The sequence below is a fragment of the Columba livia genome, chromosome Z, assembly GCF_036013475.1.
Source record: "Columba livia isolate bColLiv1 breed racing homer chromosome Z, bColLiv1.pat.W.v2, whole genome shotgun sequence".
NCBI lineage: Eukaryota > Metazoa > Chordata > Aves > Columbiformes > Columbidae > Columba > Columba livia.
In genome coordinates, this window is record NC_088642.1 from 16,226,951 (window position 1) to 16,242,939 (window position 15,989).

The following is a 15,989-nucleotide window of genomic DNA, read 5'->3' on the forward strand; positions in this document are numbered from 1 at the left end:
GTCCTTGGCTCTGAGACCAGAGCAATTAAAAACATTAGCTCTGTGGTTGGGGTGTTATCTGCTTGTTCTCAAACCAAGTCTAAATAACGAGCACGCTAGCTATGAAAAGGAAAGGTTTTTCTAACTGCACAAAGAAAATTAACCAATTTTCAGTCAAACCAGCACACTACATGCAGATAATTAACAATTTTCACTGGAATAATTCTTTCTTCAATACAACATATCTCATTGCAAGAAATTTTCTTCAAGGCTGTGAGACATGAAATCCTCTCTATATATAGCTGGTTTTTTCTTTTGGTTTCTAACTACTCAGTGCTTAAAAATAGTTTTCTGCCTACTAAATTGTGGCACCCAGTCGTATTCATGTAGTTAAAATAAAGCACTACAGCTTGGATTTTAGGTCCAATGGCCATACCATAAGAATACAATTCATTCACTAATTAAATGCCCACTACCTCCATCACTACTGCTTGCCAAATCCAAATTCATATTGCAAAGAACTTTCATTTTATATGATGCATAGAAAAGAAGAAGGGAGGAAAAAAAGACCAAGAATATTAATATGTGAGAAATTACTTCCTTAAGGTCAGGAGCACCTCAAATTGTACCACAGATAGAGCCACCAGAAATGAAAAGGAAACTCCTTCATTTCTAATAATATAGTATCTACATAAATAATAACTCTGACTTTATCTATATATTACAAATGGCTAGTTGACATGCTTCTGATGCTACTCTGCTACTGCTGTTTTATTGCCCTATTGGATGGGGGCAGAAAGGCATGTCTTTTTAATGTGGCTTATTGTCCAAGTGTTCATAAAGCTGGATTAAGCTGCATTCTCATTATGCTTACTCCTCCCTTGCAGCAGAGCTCCATACCATTGTTCCTAGACATACATGTGAAAATTAATATGAATATTTCTTTTAAGACCAAATTGCAGTTTTTCTCCTTCTCTACTATCTCCACATATTCACATGCATACCTTATTTAGTTCAATTTTTTAGAGTCTGTTTTTATATTTTTAATTGTTTGGTAGACTTAGGATACGTAACAATGGATAATCATGCAATACATTAAATACTTATGGGTATGTTGTGCCTTCTGTTATAATATAAAATCCATCTATTCTGGTTGATGGGTTTTAACCTCACACAGAATACTTTAAACTCCATTTGGACTTGTGCCTACAATCACCTTAGCAAAGTCTCTTAAGTAACTGCGCACAGCCTAATTAGTATGCATTATCAATTAACAAACTTAATAGCCGGCAGATTGATTAGATCCTCTGTTGCAGGGGCAGAGCTGAAGCGAAACAGAATGAAAAATCATTGCACGCATACACTGCTGCTTTGTTATTTTCTCAGATCCCCTCCTCCTCCTCCACATTCCTTTAATTAATGCATACATATGGTTCTGAATATCTTGTAAACTAGAGCTTGCTCTGACTCTTTAATAAAACTTACTCGTAGATGAGAGAGCCATAGTCCATGCTTTATTTATTTCTGCCTGAAAACATAAACCATTTGTTTTCATCCAGGTCTTTTCCCTCTAAACAGTATAAGTTTTAAAGGTCTTCTGCTTCTAAGCTGGGTGTTTTCACAGCGTCTGATAGGAGAAAACAGGTAAGTTGGAGCTGTGTGTACTACTTCAGATAACCCGTAGCTGAGAGGATGGTTTAGGCATCACCTGGATGGTATGTTGACACAGATCACAAGGTGGATTCCACAACTATTGTTTTAAAAAACAACAACAACAATAACAACAACAAAACAACACAAAACATGGTATGTAATTTTATCAATTCTGTTATATTGATGAGCTGGAAAATAAGAATACGGGAAGAAAAACCTTCTTATTTGGAAAGAAGAAGTCAGAATAAAAAGGTTTACGGTAAATTTGAGATAAAATGCTCATGTTAGACAGGATTTACATTTTTAAGAATAACCTGATAAAAACCCCTTGAAGACTACTGAAAACAACACTGAAGACTATCATTTTTGCTGCCTTGCAGCAGTAGCAACGTCTATCCTTGGACAAAGTATATTAGCTTTTATACAGTTGGAAAGAATGTAGTGCTTACCATGGTGATGTGAGCACTAGCAGCAAGTTGCAGAGTTAATAACTATTTAGCATTTATATAGCATTTGCATATGCAAATCACTGAAGAAATATTAGCTAATTAATGCACACAACAGAGTAGTGGGGCAGGTTCTGTAAAAATATCCATGATTGTTGATACGGTTAAATCCCATAAAGGTGCAAAATTACTTTCCCAAAGGCATAAAATATGCTATTGTTGATAGCTATTATAGATCAGTGCATCCCTTAACAGGGGTGTGCTGACATAACTGTTACCATTATCATAATCACAGAATCACACAATCCAAAGGTTGAGCTTGGAAGGGACCTCTAGAGGTTATCTGATCTAAGCCCCCTTCTCAGGTGACATTAGTTACCTGAAAGGAGAGTAGTATTATCAAAATGCCTTGAACAATGGCTTCTTTTCTGAGCAGTAATATCTGGAGAAGCTGATGGTTATAGTCTCATCTTTGTAAAAAGGCACTGAAAGACTGAATTTCCCAGTTAAGAAAATAACAATTAAGAGTGGTGTGCCCAACTATATTTTTCTTTCTCAAATGAGAAGCTAAGCACACTGATACCAACTCAGTGAGAAACCCCAACAGTCCCTTGCCAAGAGGTCTGTGGATTGAGACCATCCCACCTCCAAAAGGCAGGAGCTTACAGACCCTGTTCGGTTCAAGACTCTCTCCAGCCCAGGAGACACTGCCTTTCTCAAATTCTTGCACTTAGACATCCTGCTACTACACTGTCCCATTGCAAGCCATTCAAGGTATTTCCATGGCTGTTTCTTACTCCAATGCCATAGATTTCTCCAGCCCATCATTTTTTGCTTTGTAAGCACGGTGTGTTAAACAAAGAGACCAAAAGAGGTATAAAGCACGTGGGAGCAATCATTTGTGGACTGTACTGACTCTGTAGTCCTATTACTATGGCTTTTTTTTTTTTCCCCTCATCCCAAAATGCAAACACAAAGAGATAACAACTGTTTTATGTAACTATTTATGAGGATGGTAAAATACTGGCCCAGTTTGCCCAGAGAGGTGGTAGTTGCCCCATCCCTGGGGACATTCAAGACTAGGCTGGATAGGGCTCTGAGCAACCTGATCCAGTTGGAGATGTCCCCACTTATTGCAGGGGGTTTGGGCTAGATGACTTTCAAAGGTCCATTCCAACCCAAACTATTCTTTTATTCTATGATTCTATTTTTACTCTGAGGTGAAAACAAATCTATATAATATAATTTAAATAAAACCAGCTCAAAGGAAGTTGGAGACTATCCTCCTCCCAGGTTCTGCTAATGTCACTTGGATTTTATATAGAGGGTCACACACAGTCTAATCAAGATCCACTCTGTTCTTGAACTCCTTCCATTTCTATGTAGATTTTTCCTATTTTCCTCTTTTTTTTTTTTTTTAACATCAATTGGCCTGCTATTGTTTAAATTGAAGTGATTTTCCAGAAGAACACATAAAAATATTGTTGTGTATTATGATTTAAAGAATTAGAAGATTCAGGAATGTAATTAAAAATATTTCCTGCCAAACAAAAGCTTCTTCGGATTCTAAAGAAATATAAAATACTGTCAGAAGGAACCATAGTATCTACAATACCAAGGATATAACTTCCCCCTGAAAAAGGCTTCCCTCATTAAAAAAAAAATTCTTTAAGTAATAAGAAGACTGAAATTCCTTTGAGTCTAGGCAAGGATGGAGCATTAATTAGCTGCCAGAAAATGGTCTCTCAACACTGCAGTAAGAAATATGCCTCTAATTCTCATTATGTGACCCAAGAGAGGGGCATTAGGTCTGTAACCAGTGAAACTAAAATGTGAAAACTTTTTTTTTTAATGATTGTACTACTCAGAGAGCAAGAGGTGAATAATCACTTACTATCAAAGTTTCCTCTTCTCTGGATAAGCAGTAGCTTCATGCAGCCCTTTTTTTCTCACCTAAGACTGATTGTACGCTGTTTAAGGTGGGTCACTTTATTCAACATACAGTTTCTGAAAAAGTAAGGAGATCATAAGAAATACAACAAATGAGCTAATACAAAAAAGTCAAAAGTCAATGCAGCAACTTTCTATTAACTCTCTGAATATTGTTACAGTTGTTCTACAGTCATATGGTTTTTCTATAGCACTCTGTGGTTTGACTTACAGCTGTATTATTCAATGCTTATCATTTATTTCCCATGTAACATCAGGTCCTTGAAATAATGTAATTATAGATTTATGTTCCTTCTTCTTCAACTCAAGTCCAGGTAAAACAGTTCTAAGATTATTAAGCCTCCAAGAACTGCATGTGCTTTAAGGTGTTCCTCTTTTATTTTTTCCAGAAATTTTCTTTCAAACAATTAAGAAATGTATGATTATTTTTGTCCTATGTTGTACTTTGCCCTTTACTACATATCCTTTTGGCAGGTGTCTAAAACTTAGCACAATATTCCAGTACTCTGCGCTATACTAGAGGCATCAACTGTTACTCAATTTTAGTACTCAGCTCCTTTGATCTAAAATACACTTTGTACCTCCAGAAAACATAGCAACAAATGTAAAAAATATTTGTTATGCTTTATCTTTCTCCTTATACTCCTTACTACACTGACATTCAGTGGTGTATCACTTCATTGATAAGATTTGACCCTGTTAGGGGCTGGTTGTGCTACATCTTTATCTACTTCTTTATGCTAGGTATCGCATGTACCACATCCTATTTTCAACTACTTTTTCCTATATGTAATGATGTTACTGTTCATATTCCTAAGATAAGATTAGGTTGACTCATATCTTCTTATATTTTTAGGGATTTATCATGCAAAAGAAGCAACTGGACATCCTTTAATAAGAACATTACCAAACCTGACAGGATAAACAACAACATGCTCTCACATATCTGAGAGTAAACACATAGCATATTGCAAAATGATTTATCTGTGTTTTTGAAGACACTTTGCTACATTTGTATTAGTTTATGTACGATGTTTAAAAAATTGCAGTTGGATTACTCATCTGCCATAGCTTTAATGATACTAGTATTTTAAGCATAATTTTTCAAAGTGACTAGTAATTCTGGCTACTTAACATTTGGAAGGAGCCCAATTTAAAAGGGTAGATGTTCAGCACTTTTATGAAAAACAGTCCATTTTATGTGTCAAATGAAATTATTCCTGCATTTCTTGTGGAGAATTTGCTCTACCTCTTATAACAGCAAATGGACCTTGAGGAAAAGAGTGGGAAAGATGGTGGAAGAGGGAATATACTAGAAGAAACTAGCAAAAACCACCAGCAGTCAACATTAGCCCACGATTGGCTTATCATTAGTTTCTACTCCAGAAACTTTTGCCCAGAAACCTGCCATGTGTGTTTCACCTGACCTGGGAAAAACCTGCAACTTCAGATAATCCAGTTAGACTGGCCACATGACAATTTTTTCCCTCTCAGAGGGCACTATCAGGCAGCTGCAGTGACATTCAAGGATTAGCCTTCAGTTAAAGAAAAGACCACCTCCAAAACAGAAGAGGCACCATGATGTTTTTCAACGCTGTGCTAAAACAAGACCATTTGAAGAAAATCCCACCAGATCATTATTCAAATTGCAGTTCAGGGACACGTTCATGTCATTTAACACAGGCTCCTGCTACTCTTTCAACAGTGACTACAACAAGAGCACAGGAAATTCAACTAGTTACTTGAGCAGAGGTAATTCAGTGCCCAATGCAAGAAATGCCATTTTCTCCTCCTCTTCCCCAAGACTACAAACTGTAAACTGCCTGGAATGGGGCCTCAAATGCAGCTGACTTTTCAGACCTCTGAGAAGCATGGACTTCTCCCCTGTTATGGCTTTTTACTACTGCTATATCAACATGAAGCTATTTCCAATAATTGCACTCAGATAGGTCAATGAGCCTTATGACTATGATGGGTAAACTTTCACAGGACCCTGAATCCATAGACAAGATCACAACTGTCTTGCCTACTTTGGGGAATTCATATGTGGGACAGCTGCACTCCCCCCCGCCGTGAGTGATGAGCTTTACGAAGAGGTGCTGCACAGGTACTGCAGTGCTTGGAGAGCACAGACTTGCAATGTGCTGTGTGGACATGACCCAGCTGCAGCAAAAGGGGAAACATAGCAGACATCTTGAGTTTTTAACTACTGTTACACCAAAACAGCCTTGAAAAGGAGCTTAAAGCTGCAGCATATCAGAATTAGTCTAACCACACAGGAAACTCTTGGTCACATGTAAGCAGCTCTTCTGCATTCTTGTTGTTGCCATTATTGACGTGTAGAAAACAAGAAAAGCCTATCTCAGACCTTTCCAGTCCAAAAGCCCTTATGTCAAAATCATGTTCAGGGCATATGGTCATGACTGAAAAGTCTACAACAAAGGATTCCTTTGTAAATTTGATGTCTCCTTTATAGGAATACATTATGATAGACATTAATTACAAGATAACACACTTATTTCTACAGGAACTAGGTCTCATTCAATGTGCTGAATGCATGGTTCCTCATTTTTTCTTTTGTTCTCATCAGACAGTCTGTGACTTCTTACATAATTTACTATAAACCATTCAAACATCGTACTGAATACACCATTATTAATTTCCTCCTGTGCTTATTACACAATGCTTCTACAGTGTTTTCATTGGGATTTGCAGATACAGATGAGTTTATCTTCACAAATACCGTGAAGTGAGGAACTGTGCTGATTTGCGTGTTATAGATATGCAACATGCCACAGAGGTTGAAAACAAGACATGAAGTAATTTTGGGTATCCAACTGGAAAAACTTGGGGCTAATTCTTCAGAGTAAAAAATATAGCAAATCACTCTGTCTGTTAATAAGAAAGTTCTCATTGACCTTGGGTTCAATTATAAATGCTGACTGTTCCTTCAAATCAGAGGTCTTAATCTGCATACCCAGAAAGTGAGGATCCTGTGTATAATCCCCCTGGTCATGTAAGAGGAAGCATGATCTCTGTTTCACCTAATGCAGTGGAAGGAGATTAGGTCCCCATCCCTGTTTCATTTTCTTCTGTGATGCTGCGAATGGATAAATTCGAGTCAGACAACAACCTCACACCTTCCCATTGCACTGTATGAGGTAGATCCCTGCAGACAAAAGTATTAAGTAGCAAAGCAATTGTAAAAAGTGAAACAAATTCATATTGGACAGGCAACCTTCTTCAGATGTTTTTAAAATATTTTTTGCATTTGATTTTATAAGAATGGTAATGTAATATTTATTTCATAATATGTTTTGTTCCACTAGACGTAACAGCAGCCTTTGCTAGCAGAGTTTTATTGCTGTAACCTTTTTTTCTTCCCCCAGAGAGATTCCACTCTCTTGTTATTGCCATCCTGCCTTGTCAAGTTCTTTGATGCAGAATATGCTTTGCTTCCTTTTAACATAGTTGAATACGGAGCACACTTCGGAGCTGTGAATGATTCATGGCAAGGAATCCCTGTTAGAGAATTTGTACCCAGTATCTGCAGAAGACACCGGAAATCACATCATCTATGACCTCTTGATAGAAGAACTGCTTTAGAAATTATTGAGTTATTCTGACCATAACCTAAATTCACTGACTTTTTCCCAGAAGGAACTAGGAAATGCCACCCATTTAATTTTTTTTAATACAGAGGCACAATCAATATTCTTCTCTCTCTTTCTGTAGAAGACCCTTTATTCATGATTCCAAGCCTAGCTAAATAATAGGTAGGCCAATGATTTATTTTTAATATGAAAATCTTCTTATCTATCGAATACTTTAGCCCCACAAATGTCAAGTCATTTATTCAATTGTTAAGGTGACTGCTCATTTTCCATATTTTCAATGGAATTATTTCCACTTCAGTGCTAAAATATACTAAGCTTGAAGTAAATCAATTCCCTCCTTGTGCTAAAAATTAGCATAGCACAAACTAATCAATGCTATCAAACACTAGTGCAAAAGCTGTGACAATAACCGTATCAGTGAGGAAGTAAATTGCTTATTATGCCAAACTGGGAAAAAGCCTCATCAGTCACAAACCATCTAATTCACAAAAATACATGCTATGGGTCTATTGTTCTTAGAAGTGGCCAAGTTTGTTCTCCATGTTATTTGAAATATGTCTCCCATAATAACGCAGGGCCCTGCAACTTTTCCCTGCAGCATCACCTTCTCCATGTGCTAGTACAAATGCTTAGAAATATTTACTGAGGAAACATTATCTGGGCATACAGTAGACTGCAGTGCCCATTCTCTGTTACATACCAGCTCTCATTTGGTAGAACCCTTGCAATTGCTCAGGGGAGGTGGGGAGGTGGTTTTGCAGTTAGGGCTGAATCGGGAGAGCAGGACCTGGTACTCACCTTTGTCTCCAACTTCCCGCATGACTAAGTACAGCTGCTCTATACCTCTGCTCCTCCATCTGCAGACAGGGGTAAATATGTCCCTGCTGACTACCGGTGTTGTGTGGACAATATGACTAATATCTGTAAAGCATCTGAATGCTTGAATGTAGGGGTATAATAGAAAACCTACGTAATAGTTCATTAAGGCAAGGCTGCTTGCACGCCTGTCTAACAAGACTGTCAGCAAGGATGGCAATTAGTGCCAGTGACTGGACCAAGACCACCAACTCATTTCCTCTGGGCCCCCAAGCAGCCATCTGATGATAATAATTTTGGGTTTTTACCAGGCAGGGACGGACATGAACGGGTGAGCTAGAAGGGAGAGGTTCTATGTTCCATTACTAATATCCTGAGCCATCCAGTCCTACTATAAAAATTCACTTTTATTAAAAGGTTATTTCTGTCACTTGCTATAGTATCGCTATCATTTTCTGGGAGAGGAATGATGAAATATCATTTTAAATGTTATAAATGCAATATTTAAACAGCTTTTTTTTCCCTCACAGAAAGTGCTTTGAAAAGACATCCCCTCCAGCATGTGTTAGTTCTTAACGGGGGCCGGCCTTTTTTAATCACACAGTTCTTTGCGCATTGTAGGGAGAAGAAAAAGAACAAAGCTGCAGTATTCTCCACTAGGTTAAAGGTTGTACTACTCACAGTCTGAAGGGACACTTCTTTATTTATCTTTAATAAATTGTCACATACAAACAGAAGTTACTGAAGTATGTGGCCATTGATTTCCAGTAATATAGTGACATTGACATAAAATGGATGTAATTTTAATAATAGTATCTTACACTTGTAATATCACCTTTTGTCCCAGAAGGAAAACAAAATGCTTTATGGGGATCACCTCACTCTCAGCTGTTGTGTAATGGCTGCATTGTGGCTTAACATTTGTTTCCTTTGGAAAGACAAACCCCTGTGACGCCTCTCAGCCATTCACAGCTAGAAGTGACTACCATTTCCAAGATGAAGTTGTAGATAAGAAGTAGATGTATACATTACAGTTTTTAAGACCCTGGAGCTGACATCCATACACTTCAACCCAATCTTTTCAACAAATAATGCTTCCCTCCTTTTCTGCCTGCACCAGTGATGAATGCAAGCTAGCATGACTTCGCTATGTGCTCTTCTGCAGACAGGATTTACCCTAACAACACGCATGGATTTCCATTACCTTCTGATTCAGCAGAAAATTGTATCATCAGCGCTACTTGTGCAGCTGAGATTATCAGGGTAGTTCAGGGGACTGAAACACACAGCTTCTATTAAAATTAATTAGATACTTTCAAAATTCAAGTGAAGTGCTTTCTGGAAATGGACCTTCATGTTACTGGTCCAGTCCAGTTCTCTGTAAGAGACAGTGTATGCTTTGAGGAAGAATGGGTGGTGGAGGACAACAAAGAGGACAACCATTAAACAGATGGCAGCAAGTCAGGAATTCCCTGCAGGAGAAAAGAACTTACCTTATGACAAGAATATTCCAAAGCACTGCAGCTCACAGAAATATTTTACTATGTACAGTAATTATTCAATGTCTGTCTTTGCTATATTTCCCATGCTGTTGTGTCGGACTGTTTAATGTTCTCCATTTATGCAGAACACAAGGGTACTGATTCTTTTCAGGGATTCTATTAAAAGGCACCATAGCAGAATAAAAATTAATAATGCTGTTTTTTAAGAAAGCTTTAAATAAAAAGTTTCTCAGGACAGCTATAGCCATTGTTGAGGAAAGCACAGTTTTGCAATTACAAATGTTGCTAAGTAGAAGAATAAAATCCTTGAGATGTGAATCTAATTTAGTACAGTGCTCTAAGATATAGTTAAATCACCCTGGTAATGAATATGCTAATGTCTGTTTTTTTAGGTGAACTTAAACTGATTACTTTGATTGTGAAAAATAAAATTGTTCTCTTCAGGAAAAATGATAGCAGCACTAAATCAAGTGTCTAATACAAAAATGTAATTCTATAGATCCTTCCAGTTTAAATGTCTTTAGATATGATGTGCAAAGTGCAGCAGTCCCCTTAAGGCTTGCTCTTGTAGTGCTCACAGTATCACACAGTATCACAGTATGTTTGGGATTGGAAGGGACCTCAAAAGATCATCTAGTCCAATCCCCCTGCTGGAGCAGGAACACCTAAGTGAGATCGCACAGGAACATGTCCAGGTGGGTCTCCAGAGAAGGAGACTCCACAACCTCCCTGGGCAGCCTGTTCCAGTGCTCTGTCACCCTTACTGAGAAGAAGTTTCTTCTCAAATTTAAGCGGAACCTCTTGTGTTCCAGCTTGATCCCATTACCCCTTGTCCTATCATTGTTTGCCACCGAGAAGAGCCAGGCTCCATCCTCATGGCATTCACCCTTTATATGTTTATAAACATTAATAAGGTCCCCCCTTAGTCTCCTCTTCTCCAAACTAAAGAAACCCAGCTCCCTCAGCCTTTCTTCATAAGGCAGGTGCTCCACTCCCTTAATCATCTTCGTTGCCCTACGCTGGACCCTCTCCAGCAGTTCCCTGTCCTTCTTGAACTGAGGGGCCCAGAACTGGACACAATATTCCAGATGTGGTCTCACCAGAGCGGAGTAGAGGGGAAGGAGGACCTCTCTCAATCTACTAACCACCCCCCTTGTAATACACCCCAGGATGCCATTGGCCTTCCTGGCCACAAGGGCACAGTGCTGGCTCATGGTCATCCTGTTGTCCACCAGGACCCCCAGGTCCCTTTCCCCTACACTGCTCTCTAATATGTAATTTCCCAATCTATACTGGAACCTGGGGTTGTTCCTGCCCAGATGCAGGACTTTACACTCTCCCTAGTTAAATTTCATTAGGTTATTCCCCACCCAACTCTCCAGCCTGTCCAGGTCCCGCTGGATGGCAGCACAGCCTTCTGGCGTGTCAGCCACTCCTCCCAGCTTAGTGTCATCAGCAAACTTGCTGATAGTACACTCTATTCCCTCGTCTAAATCGTTAATGAATATATTGAATAATATTGGCCCCAGTACTGACCCCTGAGGCACTCCACTAGATACTGGCCTCCAACTAGACTCCGCACCATTGACTACCACTCTCTGGCTTCTCTCCTTAAGCCAGTTTGCAACCCACCTCACTAGTCTATTGTCTAGACCACACCTCCTCAACTTAGCTGTGAGGATGCAGTGGGAGACTGTGTCAAAGGCTTTACTGAAGTCAAGGTAGACCACATCCACTGCTCTGCCATCATCCATACACCTTGTTACATTCTCATAAAAGGCTATAAGGTTGGTCAAGTATGACTTACCCTTCGTAAAGTCATGCTGACTGCCCCTAATAGCCCTCTTATCCTTGATATGCCTTGAGATGGCACCAAGGATAAGCTGTTCCATTACTTTCCCAGGGACAGAGGCACTGCTCAATGCTCAAGGCACTGGGAGCTTTGCTACTAGTGTGGTTTAGAGTACGGTAAGAACAGGTGCAGGGAAGGAAACACTATCTGTTCAGGTCTCATGAGTATGCATGCAAATGCTTCTGCTGTTATTCATAGACTGGATCCTTAGCAAAATTTTGCTATTTTCAGTGATACTCACAGCTTATCAAAATACAGATATCTAGACAGTGTATCCATAAACAATTCTTTGCAGCATAAACTTTCTGTTTCTGTCAAAAAAACCTGAACCCCAATCTGCAGGAAAGTGAGCTTTTTTTCAGCAGGATCTGCAAAAACTTTTATTTTTTTTTTTTAGTGCATGTACCTGGATTACAACATCATCAGGTCCTTGAATGCCCCAGCAGGGCTTACTTATCCTCTGGGACCTTCACCATGCACCGTATGCCCATGTGGCCAGGGAGCTCTACCAAAACTCAGATCTGGTCACTTGAATACTGCTTGATCTCCCCCATAGCTACATCTGTGCTGAGCGCTGTCTCTTGCTGTTCTGGCTTATTGGCTGCTTTCCTTGCATGGACCTCAGGTCTATCCTGGCTTCCTGTCCCCCAGGTAGACCTCACATTCATGTTGTCTGGCCCTGTCTCCAGCTGCTCATAGCAAGTCCCCAGAGCTGAGACACTTTCTCACCTTGTTCAGGGTTGCAAACGGATCAACCCTGCCTGAGGATGGTGGGATGGTGCCTGTTGGCAAGGAGGCTGCTTATGTGGGGCTCACCCTCAGCTCTGGCTTGTCTTGCCTCGTGGAGCAGCCCTCGCAAATACTGTCAGTCATCAACATTCTAGCATGTCTTACATCACAAGAAATGATGGAGTTGTGAAATCAAAAAGCATAAACCCGTGTTAGAGACGTACAACAGAGCTATGTGAAAATCCAATAACTCAGCAAATAGTCTTAAAATACCAGGAAATCCTCACTTGAGAAAGGTTTACCCACATGAGTAAAGACACAAAGTAAAGAAGCAGCAGTTCATCTGCCACCTATTGGGTGATGTGCACATTTGCAGTCCAGGAGGTGAAGCAAAATTTGATTAACCCTTTGGTTTTGCATAGGTAGCTCCCATTGTCATCAGAACAATTAACAGAATAAAGCACAAGAGAATCTGGGAGTCTTGGAGAAAACAAGAGTGAAGTGGTTGAGTGAATACCGTTGTCCATACCATCTTTCTTCTGTGCACACACAAAAGATGCCTGCTTACAGTGCTGTCTTCCTCATGCCTATCATAGACCCTAAACTCACCACCCAGGTGGAAGAGTATTAACATTTATGTGGTTATTTATGTGACAGACAAAAGTACAGCACAGGTAAGTATGACAGAAAGAGTTACCGAATGAACATGCAGCTAATCAATGTGTGTGAACAGATCTGCCATACTTATTCATAAATGTGTAAATGTTGTAAGTAATGAACACACAAAATATGAACACACTCATTTGTCTACTTATGAAGAATCAATTATTTCTTTATCATTTTCTCTATTCCAGTCCATACTGAAGAGGATCATTTTGTCTTACTTCAGTGAAAATATAATAAATCTTCAATACATTCCTAAATCTAACAAATCACTTCAAATCTTGTGGTATTCTTTATTTTCTTATCTAAAAAGGACTTTTGCGAGACCAAATCTCCAAAGCAACCCATCTCTTGCTTCTTAGTTTAAGTCCATTTAATTTTATAATTTCGTTACTCCTTGCATGTAAAATTACTTCCCTTGATGTTTTAAAATACATTTTTTCTGATTTCACTACATTTGTAGCAATATTTCCACAGAACAACGATACTAAACCCAAATCTGCTCCTTGTTAAGTTAGAACTGGATTTCTAGTTCAATTTATTAATAATAGGACTGAAGTATTTTTACTGCTTCAGGTAGTGTTAGACTTGTTCACCTCTGTTTTGCCATATGCTTGAAGAACTTTTGCCCCACAGATTAATCTATAAATCTAAATCACAGGTAAATCTAAATCAGAAACATACAGTAAAGCTACGCTAGATACAGAGCCTACTTTGTCTATTTCAGGAAGATTTTAAAAGATTATTCTAAAAGTTCTCTAGAAAAAGGAAAAATTGTAAGAATTTGGTAGAAAAAACCCTAATATCTCTTAATGAAGAGTTGCATTCTGAAATGAAATTGATAGTAATGAAAGTCATGTACCTAGCTAAATCCATGGTCATCCCTTGGTACCTGTACATCGATTTGTACACCTGCTCTTACAACACAGGAAAATCTAATTACCTCTTTCTCTGTGTTTCCTCCACGTTGCAGAGACTTTCTATTTATTTACAGTTTTGCATGCAGTATGGTTTCCAGTAGAATGATCCTGGTAGAGCTCAATCAAATAAATGGATTTCATATTTCGATTTACAAACTCTGGCTATTCTGATGTCTTCTACAGTCATGAGCCAGTGGCTGCACCACCACTGTCTTCCACATAAAATGTGTTTTTTTTCTGAAGGTAACTGTTCCAGGAGAAAGAAATTTCTAGTGGAACTTGCACAAGGATGCTGAGCATCGAGGCTGAGCTCACAAATATCACCACATTTCATATCACATTGCAAAAGTAAACTCTATACTCAGAAGTATAACTAGGAGGGTTGTGTTTGAGAGAGGAACAAGCCTTTTTGGTCTGTTCAGAATCCATATGGCTGGCATGGATTTTGGGCAGGTACTGTCCCATCCTGATACCAGTTCAGATGATTTCACGTGACTGTGTTTACCTATGTAAAAGTGTGATCAGCTCATACCCTGAAGAAACTGTTGATCTCTGCCCTTCCACAGCACTCTTGCTTTAGCAATGAAGGCAGACTGAGAAGTGGCACCTCATCTTGCCACCGGCTGCTTGCCCTCATCTCTACCATTGCTATTTTCCTTCCCAGCAGCTGTGCCAATACAGCTCAATGAAAGAAAAACCTGGAAGGGAATAAATGAATTTAAGAAATTGAAAACAAAACAACAATAAACCTTGAAATGTAGGTTGAATTTGCCTGAGTATGAAGTGTTTAATGTTTCCTTTCACTTTTTAATCACTATCATTTATATAATCGTCATTTCAAAGAGTTTCTCTCTGTGATTGATCTTGGAATGGCTGCTGAGTTGCCGACTGCATGATGGTTTAACTCTAGACGGCAACGAAACACCACACAGCCACTTGCTCATTCCTCCTGGATGGGATGGGGGAGAGAATCAGAAGGGTAAAAGTAAGAAAATCCACGGGTTGAGATAAAGACAGTTTAGTAAGTAAAGCAAAAGCACCACACACAAGCAAAACAAAACAAGAAAATCAGCCACTCTTCATGGGCAGACAGCCATCTCCAGGACAGCATGGCTGCATCACACGTAACGGTGACTTGGGAAGAGAAACGCCATCATTCTGAACATTCCTCTCTTCCTTCTTCTTCCTTTAGCTTTATATGCTGAGCACGATGTCACATGGTATGGAATATTCCTTTGGTCAGTTGGGGTCATCTGTCCCAGCTGTTTCCCCACCCAGCAGCCCACTTGCTGGCGAGGTGGTGTAAGAAACAGAAAAGGCCTTGACTGTGTGTGAGCATTGCTCAGCAGTAACAAAAGCATCCCTGCATTATCAACACTGTTTTCAGCACAAATCCAAAACACAGCTCCATGCCAGCTACTATGAAGAAAATCAACTCTGCCCCAGGCAAAACCAGCACACACAGTCAAGTGTCTCCTCTCTTGGAGGTTTGTGCCATGCTGCAAAAAACGTCCAGCTGGTCATGAAGTACCTGCTGAATCTTCATAGTTTACAACCTGGTATTCCAGGGGAAACTGGCACACGTTTTAATTTCCCTTGATGTGGCAGACTGTATTTCACAGGAAGTCAGTAGCTGGTATACAAATGGTGAGGTGGGTTGTGCAGACACAGGAGCAATTCCAGCTACACCAGAATTAGAGTCCTTAGACATGAACTACAGACTTGTAAAGATAAAGGCAGTTATTCACCTGTTAGAGAAGCAAGTCTACTTAGGCAAATTGTAAGACTCTTTACAGTTAAAAAAAAATACCCTATTTTCAGATCATTTGGATAATACTCCTTCAAAATGAAGAATACAGGTC

At 39.3% G+C, this 15,989-nt stretch overlaps 1 long non-coding RNA gene across 1 annotated transcript; it reads right to left on the reverse strand.

Annotated features, from left to right (window-relative positions):
- Window positions 1-1,480: 1,480 nt before the first annotated feature.
- On the reverse strand, window positions 1,481-12,669 carry LOC110361180 (uncharacterized). The gene is made up of 3 exons (XR_002417601.2): window positions 12,545-12,669; window positions 3,973-4,085; window positions 1,481-1,687 (listed from the first exon to the last, which is right to left on the reverse strand). It is a non-coding gene; the product is annotated as an uncharacterized LOC110361180 (long non-coding RNA).
- Window positions 12,670-15,989: the final 3,320 nt, after the last annotated feature.